We start from the raw sequence: 27,988 nt of genomic DNA, 5'->3' as shown, positions 1-27,988 counted from the left end.
GGATATAAATAGGACGTGCTGGAGGGATAGATTTATCACTCAGAGACTCCCTATGCTGTGGAATAAAATCCCGGTCCATGTGAGGCAGAGCACCTCGCTGACTCTGTTCAAGAGAAATCTAGACCTGTGGATGGGAGATCATAGGTTTACCCCGGGAATCATCTCTGTGTCACTGCTGGACAGAGGCACAACAACTAATGGGCACAGTATATTTTCATATAAGGGGTGGCGTAAGCCACAAAAATTTGGGCTAGGCTTATAAATGCCTTAGGGCAGATAGCCTAGTATAAACCTATGAACCTATGAACCTATGAACTGCTGAATCCTACACAAATGCACTTTATGAGCACTTACACGAGTGCATGGATCATGCTATCCCTAACAGAACCAAGATGCTATCCTCCAAAAAAAGGAAGCCAATCTGGTGGTCTTCTGCCATAAACAAACTCCACAACAGAAGAAAGAAACTGTTGCAAAAAAAAGAGTAAAATCTCATAATTTTAGGAACTCCCTGGTCAGCCACAGTAAGAAGCTGAGATCCCTCATAAAATCCTCCAAAGCTAGTTACGAAAACAAAATTGCCACTGATTCTAATGACAACCACAAAGCATTCTATAGCTATGTCAAGAATTCCAATGGCAACACTCAGATCTGCTCTGAGTTACAGCACAATGACACTAAATATACAGAACCAACTGATATTGCCAACATCCTGGCAGATAGGTTCAGTGCTAACTTTACCCCCCTCTCACCCCCTAAAGGGACCATCTTTATACCAGAAGAATGCAAAGTTCCTGTAATCACGGCTGCACAGGTAAAAACCTCACTCTCCAAAGCCAAGAACACAGCATCCATGGGACTTGACAACATCCCAGGCTGCCTAATATATGAACTACAGAATGAGCTGGCACCCCACCTAAGTACCATGTTCAATCATAGCCTCACCTCAGGCTTTGTGCCCATTGAATGGCGCACCACGACAGTTATCCCACTCCACAAAGGGGGTGCCACAACAGACCCCAGGAACTACTGCCCCATTAGCCTGACGAGCCTAGTCTGCAAGGCCATGGAACGTATCATCATGGAACTCATAAACAAAGACATTGGAGATCTCCAAACTCTGGACCCCACACAGTTTGGGTTTGTAAAAGGCAGATCATGTCTCGTAAACCTGACAGACTTCTTTGAAGTAGTCACCAAAGCCATAGATGAGGGTAAGGTGGTTCACACAGCCTATCTAGATCTCGCCAAGGCATTCAACACCATCCCCCACTCTGGAATTATAGATAAACTCACTAAACTAGGTATAAATCCCTATGTCACAAGATGGGTTGCCAACTGGCTTACTTGACAGAACCCACACTGTGAAAGTAGCAGACTCCAAATCAGACTTCAGACCAGTGACAAGTGGAGTACCACAGGGTTCAGTCCTGGGTCCTCTCCTGTTTGGTATCTACTTCTCTGAAGTACAGGCCAACACAAAAGGTCTTTGGCTAACGAAATTTGCAGATGACTGCAAACTAGGAGCCATAATCGAAACTCCTAACGATGTGGACATCCTACAAAAGAGCCTCACTGAGACAGATGCCTGGTGTCAAAGACATGGTCTCAAGCTTAATGCCAAAAAGTGCATTGTCATCCCCTTTGTAAAAATGCTGTACCCATGAACTACCACATAGGCGTTAGTCTACTTAACACCGAAAGTGTGATAAGAGACCTTGGGACACAGGTGGACAGTAGTCTCTCCTTTGATAATCACATCGCCACAGTGGTCAGGAAATCCTTCTACATGGCACACCTCATCACAAATGGTTTCTCATCCAGAAAAAAAAGGTCATTGTTCCCCTCTACTCATCATTCATTAGACCCATTATAGAGTACAACACCCCTTAAGTATGTACCTCACAAGACATCTACAACAACTGGAAAGGCTGCAAAAATACATCACAAAGAGGATTACTGGCCTCAAACAGATGCTTTACACAGACCATCTCAAAAAACTCCAGCTTTACTCCGTCGCATTTCGCCTACTCAGAGGCGATCTCTGCCTAACATACAAAGCTATGTCAAACCCAGAGCTGTTGGACATGCTCCACTTAAAGAAATCCCAATCCCTCCAAGCTACATGCTCTAGGGACCTAAACCTTGTCACCACAATAAACAGAACATGCTGGAGGGATAGATTCCTGTCCCAGAGACTTCCCATACTCTGGAACAGACTACCTATCTATGTCAAACAGAGCTCCTCATTAGCACTCTTCAAGAAATATCTTGATGATTGTATGGGTAATAGCAAATTCACCCCAGGGATGACTTCTGTGGTTCTGCTTGACAGGGGCACAGGAAAATTATTTTCTTGGGTGGCGAAAGCCAGGTTACCTTTTTGGCTAGGCTTGTAGAGGCCCTAGGGCCAATAGCCTAGTACCTACCTACGAACCTATAAAAATTCTGTGGTACCATTCAAATATTCAACAAATTCCAGAATCTTGTTCTCCCGGCCCTTCCATAAAATAAAAATATCATCCAGGAATCTAACATATAAATTCATGTACCCGAAAAAATCACTTTTGAAAACAAAGTTTTTCTCCCATTCAAGAAGGACCATATTAGCATATATGGGGGCACATGAGGCCCCCATAGCTACTCCTTTGTGCTGTTTAAAATATTCTCCTTCAAAGAATATATAATTATGGTCCAACACTATTCCCATAATCTCCAACACTAAATAAATTTTATCTTCTGTCAAATTAGTATTTTTATGCATTCTAGCATTAAACCATTCCATCCCTTCCTGTTTGGGAATTGAAGTATACAAATCAACAATGTCAACTGTAACAAAGAATAGATTTTGGTCCCATAATGAGTCCCTCAATCTCCCCAAAAAATCCCATGAATCTTTTATTAGGTGTCTAGCATTGTACACAGTATTTTTCAAACATTTATCTATCACTACCCCAAATGGGTATATTTTGGAACCCCATCCTGATACAATAGGTCTAAAGGCCAACTTATTAAGCCCTTTGTGTGTCTTAGGGATTCCAAAAATGGTTGCCACTGTGGGGTTCTTAACTTTCAAAAAAATTGTATACATCTGGGGAAATCCTTCCATCAATCAGATATTCTTCCAAGTAAAAATCGATTCTGGGTAGACTAATATTTATCTCATTAATGGATGAAGGTAAATAGTTGGATAAGTCATTAAGCATTTTAAAAATATCCTGGGAGTATTGCATGGCATCATAAATAACTGTGTCACCTTCCTTATCTGGTCACATAACTCTTATGGCCCTGTCATTTCTTAATTCATTCAAAACTGCTTGTTCTTTAACACTTAAATTTCAAACCTTTGAACAAGAACGTTCCCTTCCTTTAAGTTTATAAATATCTACCATGATGGCTTTTTCTAAAATATTCAAAGTAGGGTCAAGGGGTGGATTAAATACGTTTCACTTTTAATTCTTTCCATATTTAACAATTCCTATTTTGTTCCTGAAACAGGTAGGCCAAATTTAATTTTCTAAGGAACATTTTGAGCTCTAAAATCATTTCCGTATAGTCAAATTGTCTAACAGGTACAAACTTTAAACCTTTCATACACAGGGAGAAAGGCTCTTTGGTTAAATTAATTCCAGAAAAGTTATATATATGATAATCCTGGAATGTCCAACTAATACAATTCTGTACAATGTTCTCTACCACTTCTCCCTGTAACTCCTTTTGTTTCTGCCCCCCCCCCCCATTCCTCCTGGTATGACCTCTCTTGATCCAATCCTACATCCTATTGTTGCCGTTGGTGAAAAGAATGAGGAGCATAACCTTGTTTTCCATATTCTTTTCTATTATTCCCCCTAAAGTTCCTTCCATCCATCAACTTCCCTTGATAAGGTTTTGTATACCTACCCCCTCCATTCTTAAGTGGTACATCTTTCTTAATATCCTTCACCGAATATGCCCTGTTCTTATTATAGTCTTTTAAATCTCTTTCCATTTTTTTACATTTTTTTGTCATATAACTTATTGCACATAACATCCACACTTTTTATCTGTTTGTGATACAAGCCTTAATATTCTGAAAATAAAAGGTCATCTTTAATGTCATGATTCAAATTTTCTGCTTGCCCAATAAGTGAGCTCAACTTTGCATCATTACTTTTAATAATTTTCTTCATTATTTTAAAGCCATGTCTGTTACACATTTCAATAAATTCATTAATTAAATTGTCATTGTATTAAATTCCAAAAGGGAATTTGAAAACTCTAAGTCCCTTAGGGACTATTTTTCTCTTTAAACATTCAGATAAATAATCATTTTCAAGTTGTAGCTTTTTAATAACATGCATCTGAGACTCAAATGAATAAATCATATCTTTTAAAGTCCCACTCTGTTTGTCCTCTTTATTGTGACTAGCCAGGTTCTTAACACAGTTAGAGATCTCTTTGTCTGCAAATGCGAACTGTTTTCCCAACAATTCATCAAAACTGGAAATATCCCCTGTCCTATTGTGTACTTTATTGTTACCACGACTGGAGGCCCCTTCAATCGCCTGGCTGTTGCTTCTATTACTGAAGCTGCCGGCACTATTCCTAACTTCTTTGCCAAACAAAACATTGTCATGAACATTAATATGCCTAGAAACAGTACCTGTATTTTTTTACCTTGCTCCAGTCCTCATCGCCTCCTGGTCATCAAAAATGAAAGTTTGTACACCGGTGTTACCTCCTGGATTCAATCCATCTTTGTTTAACTCAATTCCTCTATCCATAGTGCCTTCACTGTTTGCCATGCTCACCGCTGGCACCTCCCTGGGTCCCCCAACAATAATGTCAACTTTAGGAGAAGAGTGCCATTTCCTTTTATTGTACGCTCCCTTGCTTGCTTCCTCCTACTGGGTAAGGTGCTCTATAATGCGAGTTAGCTCCCCTTTCATTGGGGAAGTGAATAAAGAATTTGAGAGAGCTATGGTGGTCCCTTTTTGTAACATGGCAAATGAAGTGAAAAAAGATTGTTTGATACCATTTAAGAGCCATGGTGATAAATTTATTATCCTAAAGCAAAACAGTATGTAAAATACCCTATTAAATATTTTTTAATCTATATTACATTTTATTTTGTTTCACCACAACCTAGTTATATTACCCACAGGAGATTTATCCCAAAATGTGTTTTATGGTATATTTTATTTTATTTTCTTATATATTTCTTTTAACTGAGAGTTGTGTGATGAATATGAGGAAGTGTTACTGGATATGGGCAAGCAGTATGTATCTAAAGGATAAGGTATCAAATGCATATACATGTTGAAACATACTTTTTAAAATACACATTCCTTGGTAAAATGAATTTGATATTTATATTAACATTTGTTTTTGGTATTAATTACTGTTATTTTCATATAGAGCTTTCTGGGTTGTTCTTTTTTATGTGTATTTGGCATTTTAAATGGCTGGACCACTTCAAGGTCTAATTTGTAATTAAATTAAGGTTTATTATATAAGGTTGGGTGTTAGGGTTCATTATGTGGATGTTTTTATACTTGTTCTGAGGAAGTCCTGTTTTATGTGAAGGGAAAAAAGCACTCAACTGTTGAATAAATATTTTTGATTCACCATTCTAGTGACTGGCTCTACATTTCTGGAATAACCCTAATTACCAAAGACACTGCTTTTGCATTCATTACTTGTGAAGTGTACTGAATTATTTTGTGCCAGTAGCTTTTGACATGCCAAACCCATAAGGTTCACCATCACTGGCTTATACAGTACTTAGTACCACAGAAGAACAGGAATATATGAAGATGGTTGACCAGTATTAGACTTGAATTTCATTTGACGAAAGTATTAAAAATGTAAAATAGTTCCCTTGTGTAATAGAAGAGTTGGGAAAAATGATAGAAGAGTTAAGGAAAACAAAACAGGGAGTACAAAGAACATGCAAGAGGAACAATAGTAGCTGATGTCTTCCATGGCTGCAACCTAGGGAATGTTGCCTAAACAAGACTTAGTTGAGGGTAATCAGTTGGGAACAGGTTGAGGATGCCTACTATATGAAACTCCACAATATACATGGGTAAGTGTATATGTATTCTAGTATAGGATGGTAGATTTGTGAATAGTTAATGATTATAGTTTACGGAAAATTCAAACATTGAAATATACTGATAATGATAGGGGAGATGTCTTCATGTATATATCACTTTCAAGGAAACAATTAAGCAAAGTGATCTATTGATAGTGATGTTGGAAACAAAATGGGAATAAATATTAGAACTATTATTAAGTATGCATAATAAGTTGGAAACTGTAGTGAACTGTAACTAATTACGCTGTAAACACCAGGACTGGACTGGAGCTATTTGTCAGTAATTACTGGTGAATTTTATGAGCAGGAATGGCCCATCACTTCTGAATGCTATAAGTCATCATGTATGATCACTGCAGTGTATGTATGGAATATTCTGAAATGTTTGTCAATAAAATTATCTTTTCATGAAAAATAAAAGTAAACTAGTTAATGGGTAGGAATGTAAAAAGTCCAGTGCAGCAGACTCAGAAACTACAGGTGAAAACATTATATTTATTCTAGATGGCTTTACATAACTGCATTCCAGTTCTGCAAAAACAGATCAATAACTGTTTAACTTGACCATGACAGCAGGGACAGTCATTCTCATGCACAGCAATTATCTTACAGTGCATGTATTCATACATGAGATAAACAATATACTTTGTAATATCTAGTCAGAAAATGCCATTTTTAAAAACTAGAAAGGCCGCTGTCTACTATGCACAACCCTTATTTATATAATAATTTTAATGGTAAAACCAAAGATCTGGGATTGGATTCACAATACTTTATAGAAATATATGCTTTTTTCATTCGCTTAAATAAAGTTATTGATTAACTGCCATTTTTCATTGAGCAATAACTCCTGTTCCTCTCTCCCTCTCTTTCTCTCTTCTCCACTACTCGAAGGTGTAACTTGAAAATCCATTCTTGCCCTCTTCTGTTCTCTGTATACATCAGTAAACTTCACATTTGATCCTCTTTGTCGTCTTCTCCTGTACTTAAATGATATGGTCTTCCACTGCTCTAACCATTCTTTAACTATGCTGCTACAAGACTTATAATCTAACTTCAATTGCCTTAGTGAGTGGATTACTACTAAAAACTTCATAATAAATACATCCAAAACTAAATCTGCAAGTTTTGGTGCTAAACAAAAGCTCAACAGATTCATGGAAACTTTAACAATATATGGTCATAAACACCATCCCTTAGAACAAGTTTTACCTTTCAAGTATCTTGATCTCTGGTCTGACCCCTGGATGAAACTTCCATCTGCATCTTAATACACATAAAAATAATCCTCCCACTTTTCTAGACATAAAAATAACCCATTTTCTCTCATGCTCTACCAGATCTGCAGTACAGAAAGGAGTCCTATGCTCTCAACTTGAAATCAGCATCCCTCTGATAGCATCAGCCTCTTCTAAAACTCCACCACTACTCTAATACTAGAAAACAAAATATATAATTTATTACACAGTAAGAAATAACTTCCACTGTGTAACATTAAAAAAAATGCAAATTATCTGCCAGTTAACCAGACAGACCTCCTCCTAGGATCACAACTGTTGAAACTCCAACATGAAAACATCCCCCCTCTTTAACCTTAAAACTAATAAGACATACTTCCAAATACAACCTCAGAAACTTGAGCCAATTCTCCCCCCATGTTGCATGTTACACTGTCTTTATAACATCTTATCTTCTTAAAAACAACTTGCTTCACATAAAACATTTATTTCTTGAAATGTAAGATTATAAGATATGTTTAAAATGAGCAATTTGACACAGGGGCAGTATATGCTACTGCACATCCTGGTGATATAAATGTAAAATATTGCCACTCTTTGCTATAGCAAAGGTCTATATTCAAAGTTCTACAGCTATAAAAGAAGAAAATAAGAGGTCCCATCATGCTTTGTATTCCAAAATGGCTTTTCTATAAATTCTGTGTATTACTATTCATTCTGTTCATTTTTTGCTGCTTTCATTTCTTGTTCAGCTAAAGTTATTTTCTCAGTTTCAGTGTGCTTAGTTGTAGCACTGAATGCCACAAACACAGTATCATGATTTAAGTTACAGTGAAACAAAAATGCTGCGTATAATCTTCCCTTCCCTTGCTTGAAAAACAAGGCAGCCCAGACAAGTAACATTGCAGATGTGATTAACAAAATAGTGTGTTTAGTGCTGTTGGTATCAATGTGTTAAGAGAAAACACTGGGTAAAAACATAAAATATGGGATTGTTTTAGTGGAAGTAATCATAAGAATAATTTTACATTATTTACTAAAGCATGACACTATCGTGACAGTATATATTTACAATGTGAATTGCTTTAAAAAAAGCATAATTACTTATTACAAAAATACAAATACTGATGTGTACTCAATACAGTAAATTCATTGAATTAAATAAAACGTCAAAAGGTAGCTACATATCATAATAGGTACTACATTTTGGACAACAGACAACTTGTATTTATATTCATAGTCTCAGGTCAAGCCAAAGAAACAAAGGTACGCATTCTTAGTTGCAGATATCAAACAAACATGCTGCAGGATGACAGTGAGCCCACTTATTTCACATTTTAGTAACAACGGTTGGCATCTTAGTTCAGTTAACATGGCTTACTGCAGTTCTTATCAGTTCAAAAAGAGTACTAAATAATGAAGTAGATAATTGTCCAATAAGTGGAATGATATCTAGGTTGGGGGTGGGGGGAAATCCATACTGTGGAAGTACTGCTATGGATGTAGAACATTACCCTCAAGGAAAGAAATGTATACACAGAAACAATAAATATTTACTATTACTTTGTTTCAAATGCTATGACAAGCACTGATTGTAAGTTTTTGATTTTTCCTGGATTATGGTCTGCCTATTTGGTAATCTTGTCCTTGTTTTTTTCGAAAGAGGAAGAAAATAATGTCCACATCTTATATTAACAATTTTATACTCTAGAAGAAGAAGAAGAATCTCAATATTAAATCATTTTTAAAGTTTAGCGAAAAAAGCAAGCAATACCGTATGTTCATCATATTGATCACTGCTGCAGCAGCCTTGTTATATGGGTTATATCCTGACAAGGAAATAATGCCTGGCCAACTTCAAAAACTTCAGGGTACCTTCTATGCATCCAAACTTAAGCAGCTTGAGCTGAGCTGACAAAAAGACAAGTCGGGGCACTAAGCCCTTCAGAGCTTTCCTGCTACCAAAGAGCTCACTCCGCTGAAGCTTTTCAGGATCAACAGTTAGATTGTGCTTCCCTTTGCTGTGCAGACAAGTTCTCATTGGGGGAAAAAACTTCCATTTTCTTAAATTCATTGATATTTTATTACTTTCCTCTTCAGGAAAGTTATTTTAAAGTTATGAATATTGTGTTTTAAAGGACTGTGTCAAGATTGTAATGTAAATTTAAACTGAAAACATTTTATCTGTCAGTTTAAAAGTTGTGTTAACGAACTGAAGACATATTTTCTGTGCAGGAATTGTGTTTATTTTTCCTTGAAGGGGATGGCACAGCATTTGAAAGGGCTTTCTACTTTTTTTTGCCAGAAAATACTAACAAGTTTTGTGGACTGGTAGTTTGCCTGGAATTTGCTGCTTGTCTTCCATGGGAAAAAGGCACAATTTTCAACCTGACCATGGAACAGACTACCAGTCGCATGATCAGTCTTTCTTCCAGTTCCAGCCACAGAAAGAAAAATTTAAGCAACAGCCTTTGCCACCACAGCAGGCTAGCAATTTACCTGAGCTGCAGGTGGGTGACTCTGCTGTGGCCATTTATTGTACCTCAGATCATCTTTTAACCCAGATCCCACTGGTGTAGCTCCTATAGTCAATATGGACCAGGGGTTGGTCACATCCTCTGCTGCTGCTGCTGGAGTCCCCTCAGTGGGCAAGGGGGAGCCAATATTGTTGGTCCTGGGACAGAGAAGGTTTCCCTGTTGTATCAGAATGTTGTGCCCATCCCTGGAATTAGCAGATGCTGCCATTAGTAACACAGTTCACCCCATTTCTCTTGTCATAAAGAAAAAGAAAACCAAGCATGTATCTAGTCTTCCTCAATTTTCTTTAGACAGGAATAGTTTAGTGGGTCTGGTTCAGGGTTTAATTCAAGCTACTGACCTTCCTGGAAAGGAGTTTCTGGTATAAGAAGAGGGATTCCTCTTTTCCTGAAGAGTCTCAAGATTCCGAATATGAACAGGAATATGCAGGGATGGAGTCAGGATTTTTTCCTCTAATTTAGACTCAGAGGAGAGCTCACTTTATTATTCTCCCTGTGTGTGTGTGTGTGTGTGTGTGTGTGTGTGTGTCTGTGTGTGTGTGTTGGGGGGGGGGGTATTTTTCTCTGAGACTATTGCTAGAACACACCAGTGTTTTCAGTGGGAAAAAATTGAGGTTTCTCAGTCAGTCAGAAAACACTATGAGTTGTTACAGAAGAATTTTCCAGAACCTACACTCATTCCTCCTGTTCTGTCTGCTTTATATGATGTGTGTGTTACTGTTTACAATTTTCCTATTAGTCAGGCAGCTGCCCCTAGAAAGCAAAAACAAAATTGTATACACTGTTCGCAAACCTGGCCCACAGCTAAAGCCTTAGTTGATCCCATTGCTTCTAAACACTTAATGAATTCCAAGTTGACTCTTTCTGATAAGGATGGGGAAACTATTGATAGGTATGGGAAAAAGTGTATACTTCTGCAACTATAGCTTTTCATAATTTTGAATTGTCAGGTTCATATGTCAAAGCATGTTCTGGCAAATTGTGAAACTATGAGGAATATTTTATCTGAAGTTCTTCTTGTGAGTGGAAATATGCTTTAAATAACGTAGTACTGGTTACCATTCATTGTTTGCAGCATATTGTACGTCTCTGTTGATATTCCTTCCGGGGCTATATCCACTTGTACTGTTTTAATGAAGTTTGCATGGCTGCATTCTTACAACCTTCCAAATGATGTTAACAATCAGATTTTTGCTTGGATAGAGATTTAGATTTTGGCCTTTCTTCTGCAGAGGTGATCAAAAAGTGAGATGACGGGCAAGCTGACCCAGTGAATACCTAAGATTTTTCAGCTCTCATTTTCCAAATTGCTCTAGGAATTTTCTTTATCCTCTTCCATTCTTAACAGAAAACAGAATCAACAGTCTCAACAGAATTTGGGTAAATAAATGTTTAAGAAGGAATGGCAAGGGAGTTCCAGAATGAAGTCTCTAACCTCCCCAAACTAAGGACTGTCCAATATGTCTGGCTGACTATTTAAGAAACCTTGTGACCTATTCCCACAACCTGGTCCCCATTTTCTTCCAAAAAGTCTCAATCTCCTTTTTTTGTCCTCTGGTAACAGATTGCTTCAGACAAATGGGTTTGGAATATCATTTGTCAAGATTACAGATGGCAGTGGGAGGAACTCCCTCCATTCTAAGGGGTCATTCCCCATCCTCCAGATCAGACTCTCTTGTTTAAATCTATTCTTCATTACATGCTGATCCAAGGACTGACAGAACTAGTTCCTCCATCCCAAGTGGAGAAGGGTTTTATTCAAGGATATGACTAATGCCAAAGAAAGAAAGAAAGTGCTTGGACACCAGTTCTGGATCTTTCTTTTCTAAACCTCTTTGTGATAGTTTCCTAATTCCAATGTATGTCACTCCACAACCTTGTACCTCTTTTTCCTTTTTCAATCTGTATTCATCCAGACTTCAGCTGTTCCGCATGTTGTTTTATGTCTGGATCCCATTTTCAGTTTTCTACCTTAACCTTTGGATTTTCCACTGCAGCAAGAGTGTTCAGAAACTGTCTAGCTCCAGTTACAGCTCATTGCAGGCTTTAGGATATCTACACTTTTTCCATATTTAGATGACTTGCTTATCTTTCCCAAGTCTTTTTCAAAGTGTTTGGAATCTCTCTCTCTCTCTCATCTCCTACTCAAGCTGGGATTCCAAGAGAAGAGTCAAAAGTCTTTCTTGACCCCCTCACACAGGACTGTGTTTCTGGGATGTCAACTATACACCTCAGTTCAAAGAGCTTTTCTTCCACAGGAAAAAAATAAACTCTTATTTAGATCTGTTTATAAGATTTTCCACTCAGAATTTGATCACTTGAGGGAATACTTTAGGATTTTGGGTCTCATGGCATCTATGTTTCTCTAGAATCCCCTAGCAACCCTGTACATGAGAAAGATAAAGTGGACTCTGAAAAATGAAAGTCCCAGCATCAACAACCTTTATCTGTCAAATCCCAGTGCTGGGGTTTGTCAGAACAATATTTTGGCAATGACAACAGATATCCTTGAATCCAGGTCTCCACTTCTCCCTCCTTGTACAAAGCAGTCAGTCACCACATATACTTCAGACTTTGCTTTGGGGGAGAGTTTTGGAGTGCTAAAGGTTCAGTGGTGCAGGACACCAAGGACAGAAATAAGTATGTAAATATCTAGGAGATTCTTGCTTTGATCAAGGCACTCAACTTTCTAAACCAGCTTTAGGTCCTGGGACCTCCTCAGAAAGTGGTTCTCTGACAATACCACAGTCTTCTGGTACATCCACAAGCAAGGGAGAACCAGATCAGAAACCCATTGCAAACTAGCCTTGTTAGTTTGAGATATGGCTTCCCAGCACAATCTCACTCTATAGGCATCCTGCATTCCATCAGTGCAGATTTCTGTGGCAAACAAGCTAAGTAGGAAGAGAGCAGTGCCTCAGAAATGGAAACTAGATCCTGGTCTTCTGAGATCTGATCCATCTGTGGGGAATTCTTCAAGTATAGCTTTATGCCTCTACTTTGAGCAATCAACTGGAAAGATTCTGTTCCAGGACTATGCAAGAAGGCCTGGAAAACAGATGCTTTTTCTTTTCTTTGGACATTAATGTTCTTGTATGCTTTCCACCTTTTCCACTAATATCCAGGGTACTTCTGAAGATTCAGATGGAATTTTGTGAGATCATTGTGGTTACTCCCTTCTGACCTAGGCAACCATGTTTTTCCCCTATTTTTTGATATGGCCATGGACAATTACCTCAAGCTTCCTCACAGACTGGATATACTCACATGAGAACAGGGGTGTCTGATACACTCTGACATCAATCATTTCCAATTGATTGCCTGGATGATAAGGTCTTAATTCCTTTTAGGCAACTGTTTACTTAGGATGTAATGGAGGGAAGAAAGCCTGCTACTAGAAAATCATACATTAGCCAATGGAAAAGGTTTTTTAGTGGGTGTTAATGACATAACCAACACCCATTCAGGGCTAGTTGTTCTCTGGTTTTACAATATTTGTGTGAATTATTATTTTATGGACTTTCTTATACTTCTATCAAGATTCATTTATCAGCCATTTCAGCATGTCTGCCCATAACTCCTCCTCTTTCAAAGCAGTCTCATCTCAAAATGCCCTTGTAAGGGGTTTTGCGCAAGAGGTTGCCAATTAAACTGATAGCTCCTCGGGATCTTAATTTTGTGTTTGAGAAGCCTACACTTGCGCCATCTGAACCAGCTAAACTCTCTGACTTAAGGGTCTTAACATGGAAAACAGTTTACTAATTGCTCTGGCCCCTGCAAGAAGGATATCTGGGTCACAAAGTCTTATGGTGAGTCAACTCTACCTCATTTTATACAGGAAGAGGGTTTCTTTGAGAACTAATCCTTTTATGCTTAAAGTGGTATCCAAGTTTACTTTAAGCCAAACTATCCATCTCCCTGTTTTCATTTGTGAATCTAAAAATGAAGGAGAAAGCATACGCCATACTTTGGATATCCACAGACAACTCAAGTACTATCTTGACAGAAATATATCTCTCAGACCTTTGACTCAATTATGTATTTCTTGTGAAGCTAAGAAGAAGGGATGACCTGTGTCAAAACATCTTCTTCGTGTGGCTTTTCCTGTTAGGGGTCACAACTGGAGAGTAACAATCCACAGAATGAGTGGCAGTAGAGTTTTACAGTGTCAAGTTGCCAGCCTTCCACAGAAGGCACACACATGCACACACACAGACCTAGGGCCAATTTAGAGTGACTAATCCACCATACAGCAGCATGTCTTTGGGATGCGAGAGGAAACCGGAGCACCTAGAGAAAACCCAGATGACAACAGGGAGGACATGCAAACTGCAGAGAAGGCACCTCAGCTGAGAATTGAACCGGAGAACCTCTTGCTGTGAGGGGGCAATGCTAACCTCTGCACCATCATGGCCACTCACAACCTACGTCAAAGCATACTATTTCCAAATGGTTGTCTAAGGCTATTTTGTTATATTCACCATCTATTCCAGGTAGGGGCAAGGCCCTCTCTACAAGGCCTTGCATTCTTCTATGTCTTTTTGGAATGGACTGGATTCTAGACATATTTCAGAAGCTGCTACTTGGTCCTCTGTACATACTTCTGGAAAGCACTATAAGCTTGATTCTTCTCTTGGTCCAGATCAAGCTTTGCTATGACCGTTCTCCAGGGCTTCCTGGTCTCTCACTTTTCCACCTCCTAAATGTAGTTAGCTATGGTAATCTACCCATATATCTAAGGCTACTACAGCAGTGATCCATACGAAGAACATAGTACAGCTGTGTAAGCTGAACTTACCATAACAGTAGATGTCTGAATGTCACTGCTGCAGTAGCCACTCCTTCCCTTCATTCTCCTTGTTTTTTTGTGTGTTTGATGCCAGACCATGGGCATTTATGTTTTGTTATTCTTAGCATAGTCCTTTAAGGGCTAAACCTTTTTCTTTATGATTACAGGGAAAATTTAAAGAGCTTCATGCTCAAACTTGTCTTTTAGTCAGCTCAGCACAAGGTCCTTGAAAGTTTGGGTGTGTGGGAGGTGCCCGTATTAGAGGGTCACTTACTCAGGGAATACTGGCTGTTTGCATTTCCTACCAAGGTAAGGCAGGGGCAGGGCATTACCAAACATGAAAATACAAATGTTTCGAATTAGTGGAATGTCAGGATTTACTGCAACTATTGTATTGGCTGGTGTTTGATAAAGTTGCCAAGGTCATTCTATAGGTCTGGAAGATTGCTTCTTTTTGGATATTAAGTTTTATATGTACATTAATGTGTCTCATTTCTCCCAAGACAGCTTACACAGCATTGTTAATTGGTAGAACAGTTATGCAACATGTTATCGAGCATTTGTATCTGAACATGTTATATTATTCCTCCAAATGTTTATTAAATATGAGAGGCCTGTTAATGAGAATACATACTTCTCCACAGTTCAGATTTTTGTGAGTTTTACGAAAGTCCATGTTTTTTTTTCTCTTTTTTATGGAACAAAGCATCATCCAGCCATGTCTTTATGCAAAGTGATTTGTTTAAAATCCTTGCATGTAAACACACACACACTTTGTTCGAATGCATGCCATTCTAATTAATGTATGTCAAATAAATTTAGTGGATCTCCATTTTTTGTTTGAGAGTGTTTAATACCAGAGATAGGAGAAGTGTCTCTTTTCTCCAGTATTCTGTAAGCTAGAGGGGTGTGGGACCTCAGTCTCCAATGTTCTGGAGTGCAGTGGGGCTCAACCCAGTCAAAAAATAATCGTTTGGTTTGAAGAACAGTTACACACATTTTTATATATATATATATATATATATATATATATATATATATATATATATATATGGACACACACACACACACACACACACACACACACACACATATATGTATATATATATAGAGAGTGAGTGTTAAGATACAAGCAGCACATCCCAAGTGTGAGGGCATAGAGAACTTGTCATCTATATAAACATTTATTTTCATTTAGTGCATTAAGTTCATGTTTGTACTTCCTTTCATGCATGCTTTCAATATTATTTAAGGAATCTGTTTTTTCCAGACTTTTGGTAAAAACAATGTCCCTGCTGATTATAAGTAAACAACAATACCCTATGTACCAATTCAGTAGTGAGAGACCTAGGAACACAAGTTGACAGTAATCTCAACTTTGACCACCATGTGTCTACTGTGGTGAGGAAGGCATTCTACATTGCTCACCTGATTAGCAAAGGTATTCCCTCAAGAGGAAAAGAGGTTATAACTCCCATGTACTCATCCCTCATCAGGCCTTTTATTAAATATAATGGTCCCTTTGGTATGTATTATACCAGTCACCTGCAGCAACTTGAAAGACCTCGTAGATTTCTGAGAAAATTCAGGGTCTCCAGCACATCTTACATGGAGAGACTGAAGTCACTGTTGCTGCACTCAGTAGCATATAGACTACTTAGAGGCGACTTATGTCTGGCTTACAGGGCTATCTCTGACCCAAATCTAATGGAAATGCTGCACATCTGTAAGTCAAATGGGATTAGAGGCACCTGTTCCTGGGACCTCAATCTACCCTGCAACATAAACAGGACCTGCTGGAGAGACAGATGCATCTCTCAGAGGATAACACTCCTCTGGAATAGGCTTCTAATGTATATCAAGCGGAGCACCTCCATGACCCTGTTTAAGTGCAACCTGGATAACTGGATGGGAAACCACAAATTTCTGCTCAAGATTGCCCAAGCTTCTCTTCAGGACATGGGTAGTCCTTGCTAGAAAAATCTTAGGTATAGATGATATCTCTCATCTAGTATTACATTGGGATTTAATAGCTAGGCTTGTAAAGACCTTTGGGTCAATAGCCTAGTAACATCCATGAATCTATGAACTGCCCAGGGACCAAAGTGTTGGTGGCATCATTTTCATATCACAATCTCTCTTTAATGCAGTACTGGCATTTAAAAGCCAGTAGTGCATTTGTGATCAAACCTGAATGCTTTACCTCTCTGTGTGTGTTGTCTAAACTGTTGCAACTGCTTGCTGCAGTGTAGTAAGCAGTTTGCTACAGTTTAAAAGTAAAACAAAAATAATCTTTTTTTTTTTTTTTTTTTTTTTTTAATAAAATCTGAGCACTGTAGCACTCTGAGCAGGCAGGGTATAAACTGTAGCAATTGCTTGCTACATTTGTAGAAAGTAGTTTTGTTACAGTTTAAAAAAAGACATGTTTTTTTCTAAACTAAAACATGAGCACTGTAACACTATATGCAGGCAGGTTATAAAGTGTAAGAACGTTTTGTTAATTGTAGCAAACTGTTTGCTATAGTTTAGAAGAAGAAATGTTATTGTTAATAAAATGTGTTGAAGAAGGGTCTGGGGCAAGACAAAGAAATCTGGTCACCTGGCTGATGTGCCAGTAGAAGGAACATCCATTTTTTATTTTATTTTTTTTGCTCTTCAGTGGAAGAGCTGGGGTAGGGGAGTGTATCTCACTGTAGAGATTATCATATTACAGTGAAGTGTGTTCATTTTTTTGTTTTTTGTTGCTCTTTTATGGAAGAGCTAGGGGCTGTGACTATCTGTAATAGGCTGATCACTATAATGTAGAGAATGGCTTACTACAGTAAAATGCTTTTTCCCTTGCTCTTCCATTGAAGAGCTGAGAGGTGAGGTGCTGGCTCATGGTACCAGCATCCTTCTACAGCTGAAGCAGAGAGTGAGTTACTACAGAATAAGTGTCACAGTATAAAATCTTCTTTTAAGTAACCACCATTATCCATGTCATTAAATCAAGTATTTGTAATACTCACCCTATACATGGATAAATCAGACAGAAAAAGTAAGTCTTATGATCCATCACTTACCTTCCTTAAGAAACAAAATGTTACAGCATTTAATAACTGGAAGTACCCCTATAAACCTCTGAGTTAAGTAAGGGCCAGTAGAAAGCTAGGTAAAAATCATCACTCATTTATTAAGTAAAACTGAAAGAAAACCAGGAAAATTAATAAAAGGAAGTAGAGCTGTTTGAGTATTGACTTTAACAGCATACCATCAAGACAATCTTCGAGAAGTACTCACATCTAGTATAACACTTATTTTAATAAGGCCTTTCAAAAGGAATGAGAGTTATTCAGCTGTGGAAATAGTATTTCTCACACACACACACACACACACACACACACACACACACACACCTGTTTATCTATCTTTCTTTAGTTTTTTCATTATTTTTCAAAGGTAAGAGATCACAAGAAATGGCGCACTTTAACAAAAGTAGCAACAAAAATGAGCAGAAACAAAGGAAAAGGCAAGATAACTACAAACAAAAGTATCAATCACAATACAGTAAGTGACAAAATATGGAGCTACTGTGTTGAATACTTCACAAAACTTTACTTTTCTTCTGTCTGAATCAAATACCATATCTATAATATAATCCCATTAATAAAAATCAGATAAATCTCTAGGAGCTGACAAAGAATGGTAAATGTAAAGAACATTAAGGACTCTGCACAAGTTTGAAGGTAAAGAAGATTGCCATGAAGGACAACATCCAAAAGAATAACTCCCACTTGAGAGTCAGTCAAATTAGTAATTTCTAGTGACAGTATGTACTAACAACAACAAAAGCACTGCAAATGTTACCAGTGTCTACATGCCACAGAACTGATGTTGCTGTGAACACATCTCTGTCAAAGTGAAATCCAGATGGTTCCTGGAGAGGTGCTACATACAAATCATGGCCAAACATGATGCAGTGAGTAAAGAAATGCACCATATCCTTAAAAGTTTGATTTCTTCACCATTAAGAAAGGAATATGTTAACCAGCCTTTCTTGAAACTGTTCAAGTCATTCAGATGATAAGTAGGCTGCATAACAATATTTTACAAATGGATAATTTCAGCTGCTTCATGTTAGAAAAAAGGGACTTGTTGATTAATGGACTGCTGGAAAAAGTGAAGGCTCTCCCACAGTGGAAATTAACTTAGAGTTACTTGTCAAAGACAACCTAACTTGAGGAACCATAAGCAAAGTTTGCAGCCAAAGCAGTGTCTGCAGTTCTAAGATCCTACAAATAAAGAAATCATAACACAAGCAGGGTATTCCAGGTGTGTCAAATGCTGGATCAGATTAAGTCAGGAAGAAATGTTACAGCATGAAATGGAAGTGACAGGAAGTAGTAGTCTTTAACATTTAGAACTGCTTAAAAAACTTTGAAATAAGTCAGTGGCTTCTGCTATCAGAGAAAGAAGATCTAGCGATGCAGAAAGCCAAGCTTGCCGTTTAGTGACCACCACAGCAAAATCAACATAATGGCTCTCAAATACCTATCAGGTTCAAAGTAAAATCTTTGGGACTCTTCAAAGTCATCATATGGAATTTGCTTAGAATAACATCTAGATGATGTAAAGCTAAATTCTGTCTATTAGTCAAACAAAAGATGAGGGGATTAAACTCACATGCATTTACAGTAACTTCAAACTTGAAACCATTATTATGGGGACTGAAACAACCTCTTCATTTCAGGTTATCCATCTTGTACAAATACAAGGGAAGGTCAATTACAGAATTAGTCCCTCTGTCTGCTAACCTGGAAGATGTGTCAAGAATACTTGATTATGACACTTTTTCTTTCATAAAAGAAGATATACAGTGGCAACGACTTGTTATGTGGATAAGGTAGATTTGTCTTTCTGCAAAATATATCCAACAGGATTGTTGGGGGTGGAGGCAGCTAGACTTCCAATAAAAAACTCTGTCATCTAGTTAGTGATATAATAGATTGCTCATACTGGAACGTTATTACATCAACAGGAAGTTTCCAAAAATTGGTTTGTTAGATTATAGTAAGTTTATTACATGGTTAAAGAGTGACAGCAGAATATTTCCTATCAGAACTTGATTTAACTTTCCTCATTAGATAACAGAAAACAGTAATGGATGGCATACAATCCATAATGATTGTAAGGGATATATCTGAGGTGGAGAAAGTACAGATGCAAAGTAACAATAAATAAGTCCAATGTCCATATTTTACTGTCAAAGGGCAAGTAGTGCACTCAGTATATAACCAAATCCATTTTCCTGCCAATTATTTGCACAAAGCACCATACTCTGTTATGGCTTAAATTATTGGTTGACAGCTACTCCACTACTCAGAAATTTGTATTCTAGGGAAGCCCATTAGAAATTTCAGGAGATAATGAAGCCAGTAAGAAATTATATAGTTAAGACAATCAACACTGAACAATAGTTAGATGGATCTTGGCTAATTCTTTGTTGATTGTTTCCTTGGTAGATCCATTAAAGTCAGTAAAGGTTTACATTCTTTACCAAACTTAGCTGGTCTTTGACCATTACTAATGGAAGAACATATACAATTATCCCTAGATTGTATTAAAAATAATTCTGAAGCGGAGTCAGATGGTTTGAACGGTTATTTTTGAGAGGTGTGACAATTTGTACCCTTCCTTTCTTTATGTGTTTCAAAAAGCATTTAAGGGTTTGTTCCAAAAATGTGGAAGGAGGTAACTGTCTCAATACATAAAAATCACCCTGGTTATACTATTAGTAATTATAGACCAATTTGATTGACATGTATTCTGAGAATGTCTTTTGAGAGGGCATGAAATTTATCATTTAAGCATATGTTTAGTTTGTCTAGTCCTATATATAAACATGGATTTATGCATATATTTATTATTTCTTAAACCAGTTAATTTGCATGCATAAATGTATTGGACAAACATTTATTCAGATCTGGTTAAGGCTTTTGAGTCTGTCCCACATTATGTTTCTGTTGCTATATTGGATAGGAAAGGCAAGAATGTTTTTGTAAAGAGATGGGTTATAAAGTGGTAGGTAGGTCAGAAAAGCAAAGGTAAGATTAAGAATAAATGCTCAAAAGTTGTGTCCATCAAACGGGGTGTTTGCCATTAGTTACTTTTTGGACATTTGTTGTTTGGGTTGCTAATGACTGACTGCCCAATATCAAAACAAATTTGTTTGAGTGAATTTCATGATGATTTGAAGGTTAGATGTATGGTGAAAAATGTAGTAGATCATCGGTGTTTACAAAACAATTTGGTCAGGCTAACCACAAGGGTACAACAAGGGCATGAAATTCAACAATAACATAGGTTCATAGGTTTATACTAGGCTATCTGCCCTAAGGCATTTATAAGCCTAGCCCAAATTATTGTGGCTTACGCCACCCCTTATATGAAAAAATACTGTGCCCATTAGTTTGTTGTGCCTCTGTCCAGCAGTGACCCAGAGATGATTCCCGGGGTAAACCTACGATCTCCCATCCACAGGTCTAGATTTCTCTTGAACAGAGTCAGCGAGGTGCTCTGCCTCACATGGACCGGGATTTTATTCCACAGCATAGGGAGTCTCTGAGTGATAAATCTATCCCTCCAGCACGTCCTATTTATATCCGTGCTAAGGTTTAAGTCGCTTGCTCTAGTGGTTTTGGTGAATTTGGATTTTTTGAGGTGGAGCATGTCCATTAATTCCGGGTTGGACATGGCCTTGTATGTCAGGCACATGTCACCTCTGAGCAGACGGTATGCGACTGAATAGAGCTGGAGTTTCTTCAATCTGGCAGCATATTTTGGAGTCCCTTTATCCTTTTGGTGAGGAACTTTTGGGGTCTCTCCAATTGCTGCAGATGTCGGGTGAGATACATCCCGAATGGGGCATTGTACTCGATCATTGGTCTGATAAGTGAAGAGTACAGGGGAACAATGACCTCACTAGATCTGGATGTGAATCCCTTCATGATCAGGTGGGCAATGTAGAAGGTCTTTCTAACCACTTTAGCAATGTGAGTGTCAAAAGAAAGGCCACTGTCAACCTGGGTCCCCAGGTCCCTGATAACCTCTTCTGTGCTTAGTGGATTGCCACCTATATGGTAGCTTGGGGTTACCTTGTTTTTCCCGAAGGGTATGACTATACATTTTTGGCGTTTAACTTCAGGCCATGGCTCTGGCACCAGCTATCTGTTTCAGTGAGTCCCTTCTGAAGGATATCCGTGTCCGATGCACTTTCCACTATGGCGCCCAGTTTGCAGTCATCTGCAAACTTTGTCAGCCAAAGTCCTCCCATGTTGGCCTGTACTTCTGAGAAGTAGATGCCAAACAATAGGGGGCCAAGGACCGAGCCCTGTGGGACACCACTTGTGACCGGCTTGGAGTCTGACACAGCGCCAGCAACTCTAACCCTGTGGGTTCTGTCCTTAAGCCAGTTTGCAACCCATCTTGTGACATATGGGTTTACATTTAAGCTGGTAAGTTTTTCTACAATACCCGAGTGGGGTATTGTGTCGAAAGCGTTTGCAAGGTCAAGGTAGGCTGTATGGACTGCCTTTCCCTCATCAATGGCCTTGGTGACTATTTCGAAGAAGTCGACCAAGTTCAAAAGGCATGATCTTCCCTTGACAAAGCCAAACTGGGTCGGGTCCAATGTCTGCAAGTCCCCTATATCTTAAACACATGTTCATTTACTCATTTTGGCATTACTAATAATATTTATCCTGATGCCACAGACAACTTAATTTGCCTTTCAGTTAAACTAGTTAAGGATTTAGGTGTAATTGATTGATCTTTATGTGAATTTTGCTGTTAGGAGATGCTATGGTTTAATAAAGAATATTTTTAGAACCTTTACATCTAGGGGCCTGGTTATCATGGTAAAGTTATTATCCCCTAGTACATCTGCTAGGCACAGAATATTGTGGCTCTTTCTAAATGTTGGGTGTTTCAGAACTGATTAAACTTGAGCTGGATCAAATAACATTTACTAGCTGGATATAAACCCCTTACCGTGTGTAACGTGACGTGAATATTTATCACTTTATTCAACAGCTTATAGGTTGGTTAGGGTTGATTTAATTTTGGTGTACAAGTGCACTATGGATGATGAGCTCTCTGCAATACTGAGAGCTGGCTTTACCAAGCATAGTTTGTACACTAGGAAGAATAATCTACTAGCTAATTTAGCTAGTGTTAACTCAAAAGTGAAGTCTTCAATTTTTCACTTTAGGGCTGACAGGTTATGGAACTCTATCTATAGATATTAGTTGTGCAAAACTGTATTAATGTTTAAGTCTCTAGTCAATTTGTGATTTAAAAATCTGTTAACGTGCAACAGGGTCAAAATTACAGGAAGCCCTTAAATGGCTTTAATAGGCTCTTCAGGGCTTGAAAAACATTTTCACTGAATCATTGAACAATATAAGAAAAGTAGAGAGGATCTTCTCCAAAATAAAAATGTAGTGACATTTAAATGTATAAATGTTATAACAGATGTGAAACAGATGAATATAACCATGTAAAATCATGAAAAGTATAGTTTTACCAAACAGTATTCACATACAAACTCAACATATGTCACCATCTAAAAGACATTTAACAAAGTATTAAAATACAACAAGGAAATACTTGACATAGTATAGTGAATTGTTTGTCCAATTTTTTGCAATTCATTTGAGCTTTTTTTCTGAACAAGCAATTATTTTGCAAGATTTTTAGTATATGAATGTTATGTCTATGAAATATATCATATATAGACAATTATTAATGTATAACTTTATGAGCATACAAAACAGAATTATAAGACCCAATTATTGAATGTGTAATTTAACAAATTTCTAAGAGATATTTGGCAATTTGGGAAAAATGTTTTAATTTTAATTTGTGATGTGTGCCATAATTGCTTAGATTATTTAGAATTTCAAAAAGGATGCAGTATGTCTGCATCACCCAAGCCATTGTCTTTGCCACTAGCAGGGCAAGAAGGAAAATAAACACTTTTGATAGTATAAACTATGCATTATGTATAATCATGATGTGCACGCAAAAAAAGCTTTTAAACAGTATAATTTTGAAATAAAAGTATCACGTCTGTCTTTTAGTTTCACACTGAACTATATTTTGATCACATGAGGACCAGATATGCAGGTGCATAAAGATAAATATTATCAAATGTGTAGTCTGAAACTAGTTTATATGATATAGATGTGTCCTTATTAAGATACTGGAGAAGATGTTTTGCAAGCAATTATTTTAATTTTTATTTTCTTGTTATAAAGAAATTTAGATAGAAGAGTACTTATGATCAGTATATAACCTTTAGGTAATCCCAAGTTTATTCTTAATTGCTCCACCAAAAGTCTCATACTAATTTGCTTTTAAAATATGAAAAATGATATGCCTATCATTTGAACATTTATCAATATATTGTGGTTTTGATCAAGTGACTAAGGGACTGTCCTGCAAAACTCCTGCTTCCAAGTAATCCAAAGACTATACAAACCTGAAATTAACAATTGGTTAACCTATGATCTTAAAGCCCTTCTATAACTTAAAATCAAGACATGGAATTCTTGGTAAGCAGTTCCTAATACTATAGAGAGACAGCCTTAGACCGAGCCATGCAACCCCTCCAAGCAAGTTAAACATTTTCACAAAAGTCACTTAATGAAATCATACAAAACCTCACTAATAAAGTCACCTAAAACCTTCTGGAAAGACTTCAACGGTCTTATATGATGTAAGACCCTTCCTTCCATGAATTCCACACCCTAACAACTTTTTGCCATTGATTTCCTTTATTATTTCTGCAACCTTCCCAGTCCTTTCTCTAGCCAATCCTAAAATGCAGCTAACAATCCTACCTCCTTCTCCATACATCCCTTCATTCTGTTTCAGATCTCTCACATCTAAGACCATCTACCTTCTGCTTGAAAATATTAAAATTGATAGCCCCCTGGTACTGACAACCTTCACCCATGGTTATTTATCACTGTACTTGATAGCCTCCTGGTTCTGAAAACCTTCATCCATGGTTATTTATTACTGTACTTGATAGCTCCATGGTTCTGATGACCTTCACACATGGTTATTTATCACTGTACCTGACAGACCACTGGTTCTGACGACCTTCACCCATGGTTATCACTGTATAGACAACATCATAACCCCGTCGAAGCACATCTTCAATTGCTTAATAGTCATAACATTATGCCGACTATCTGAAGGAATGCCATTGTAATACATCTCCCAAGAAATCTAATCCATCCAGTCCATCAGATTTTTTTGCTCATTTCTATCCTCCCTTCCTTAGGAAAGATTCTGGAAAAATCTATGTAATCTCATTCAATATATCAACAAATACTTCCTTTTCTTTCAAAAGCAGCAAGGTTTTTGGTTTAGTTGCAGTAGATCCCCAGCTATCTGGACACTCAGCTACAACATTTTTCTTGGAATGGACAAAGACCTAATTACTGGAGTGATTTTTACTGACCTCACCAAAGATATTGATCTTTCCGATCACTCACTTCTCCTAGACCATGTCACTGAAATTGCCATTAGTAGTGACACACTGCCCTGGTTTTAAAACTACCTCTCTAACCACCCCTTCTCAGTTAATTTGAATTCATCTACCTCTCCACCAGTTCCTCTACAGAAAGAAGTATCTTTAGGATCCATTCTGGCATTTCTCCTCTTTTTTATCTGAATTAACAAAGTTTCTTTTGCCTTACCATATTTTATTTTCTTGCTTTATGCTGATGACATGGTCTTATTCTGCTCCAACAATTCTCTTCTCTTGTATTTGAAATTCAGGCTGATTTCCATGCTCTTATTCAATGCAACAATGATATACAATTACTACTAAATTCCTTTAAAACTAAAACAATACTTTTTTGGCACTAGGTAAATGGCCATTTTAATTTCTAGGCCTCAAAAATCCTTAACCATATGAATAACTCTATTAAACATGTCATTTTATTCAAATACCTAGGGTTTTGTTGGACCCCTTCCTAAATTTCCACGTCCATCTGGGTTATACATGCAAAAAGTCAACTCTCACCGATTATGGGCTAATAGGATCTCCCCTTTTCTTTTTGGACCTTGTAGAAATGTCATCTTAAAGGTAACTTGCTGTCTCAGCTAGAATATTGTCTCCCACTAATTACTGCAGCTTGTGAAAGAAGGCATGATGCCATGGTAATCCTATGGACTAGGCTTGTAAAGGCTCTAGGACCATTAGCCTAGTACACACTTATGAACCTATAAATATATCCACTGTTCAGTCTATTTCAAATGCCATTTGCACAATCATCACTCTTTCCCCAAGAAATGACCACCACTGCAAAACCATTGAAAAAGCTAACTGGTTACCTGTGAAACAATGTGCTGACTTTTTACTTGCCTCTCAGCTATTTAAACTTACCAAGAATGACACCTTCCAGATTATTCAGAGATGTCAAATATACAACCTTAGACATCTGAACCACTCATGGCCTCTCCTCCAAACTCCCAAAACTAGGCTTCACTGCAAAAACCATGCTTTGTCAGTCCTTGTTCCCAAACTATGAACGTTTCTCCCTTTTCTTTTTAAAGATCATTTCTCTTACCCACTTTCCATTCATAAATAAAAGTACTTTTCAAAACTCTAGGAAAATGCAACTGCTATGTCACTGGTAAAGTAACATAACCTCTTAATTCCCTTTTTCTGTCTACATACCTTGCTCTGACTATGTTTAATTGTGATTCTTTCAGCTTACAAAATGCGATACTAGTCCATATGTGATGTATGCATATACTCTGTTTTATTAAGTCACTGTGTATATAACATCATTTATCTACTGCCTTTATAATCTTAAACCAACTATGATATTCACTTCAGATATAATATATGTATATATTGCATTTTGTCATTCTACATGTATTTAATGTAATGCATATATTGTGGTTACCCAGGCTGAGATTGGAATAGATCCAATAGGATCAGTGCTTTACTCCAGCTAACAAATGCAGAATACAAATAAAAAACAACTGATAAAAATAAAAAGAAACCCATTTCATATTTTAAGGATTTCATCAACTTTTGAAATCATACCACTAAGTTTGAAAAAAAGGCAATGAATTTTGAAAGATTTCAGATCCCTTTTACTGAGCAAAGAAATGGCTAACTGGTTACATGTATATGTTTTAATACACTTCAATCATATTTGCATTCACACTGGACCCCAGTAATTATTTTCTAGGTCAGTAGTGACAGTTTTCCATAACACCCTAGATTTTGTAATAAGGTAGCATGCATAAATGTCAAGTAAACCCATGTCACCATGTGTTTTAGGGACCTTGAGTTTTTTATGTGATTGTGTGTTTGGGGAACCATAACACCTTGTTAAAGAGGATTCACTGTTTAAAACAGTTTTACTAGAGGGCTATGTAGTGCAGACCTAAAATAGAATAAGAGTTTAAAAATGTTCATTTTCACTATTGTAACTTTAAAATGGAATTTTCATATTAATTTGTTTTTTACTATTTTCTTGTATGTTTGTTGAACATTTGCTTATGCTATTTTGAGCTGCTGTTTTTGGCACATGATTAAATGCTATTTCTAAACAGTTAAGTGTCTGTTTAACTTTAGGCCTTCTAATCTGTTAAATCAATATAATTGCATCCATGATTCAGAGGAAATAGAATTGACTTCTGAAGTTTAATTTGTAATGTGAAACCTTAGAAAATAGTCAAATAGCTTCTTTAATTTTTGTTAAACCATTGTTTGGGCATGTTCGATAAATCTTTACATAGTCTGCAAAGTCAGTGAAGGGTGCTCTGTATTTAAGACATAAAGGTTCTATATAAGTATCGAATAAGTATTGAATAAGGGGAAAGATTACTTCTTTGTATTACACTATTTTTTTATATTAACCAGGTAATATATATGTTTATTGACCATTATTTGAGTTTAAAAGTTTTGATATAAATTTTTTATAGAGTTTGAAAAGCTATCTTGAAGACCAATCTTGGTCGTTGTTAGAAGAAGAACATTTAGATTTAAATAATCAAATGCTTTGGATGCACCCACAGCTAACACAGACAAATTAATTTAATATGACTTAACTTTTAAAGGGATTCCAGCATTACAGTTTGGTCATGGGTTGGCCTTGAACCCAGATTGGTAGGGGAATATAAATGTAGATAATATCACTTCAGGTCTGTTAGCAAGCATAGCTGCATAAATCTTTATATAAATGTTACTAAGAACAACAGAGTAATTGGTGTGCAATGTGTTACTTCTATTGGCTTAGTGTTGGACTTTTGAATTAATAAGCCTTTAAACAAT

Source organism: Protopterus annectens, chromosome 13.part0, assembly GCF_019279795.1.
Source record: "Protopterus annectens isolate FY-2018-M chromosome 13.part0, PAN1.0, whole genome shotgun sequence".
Lineage (NCBI taxonomy): Eukaryota > Metazoa > Chordata > Ceratodontiformes > Protopteridae > Protopterus > Protopterus annectens.
The sequence above is the reverse complement of the archived record's forward strand: the minus strand, read 5'-3'. Positions refer to the sequence as shown.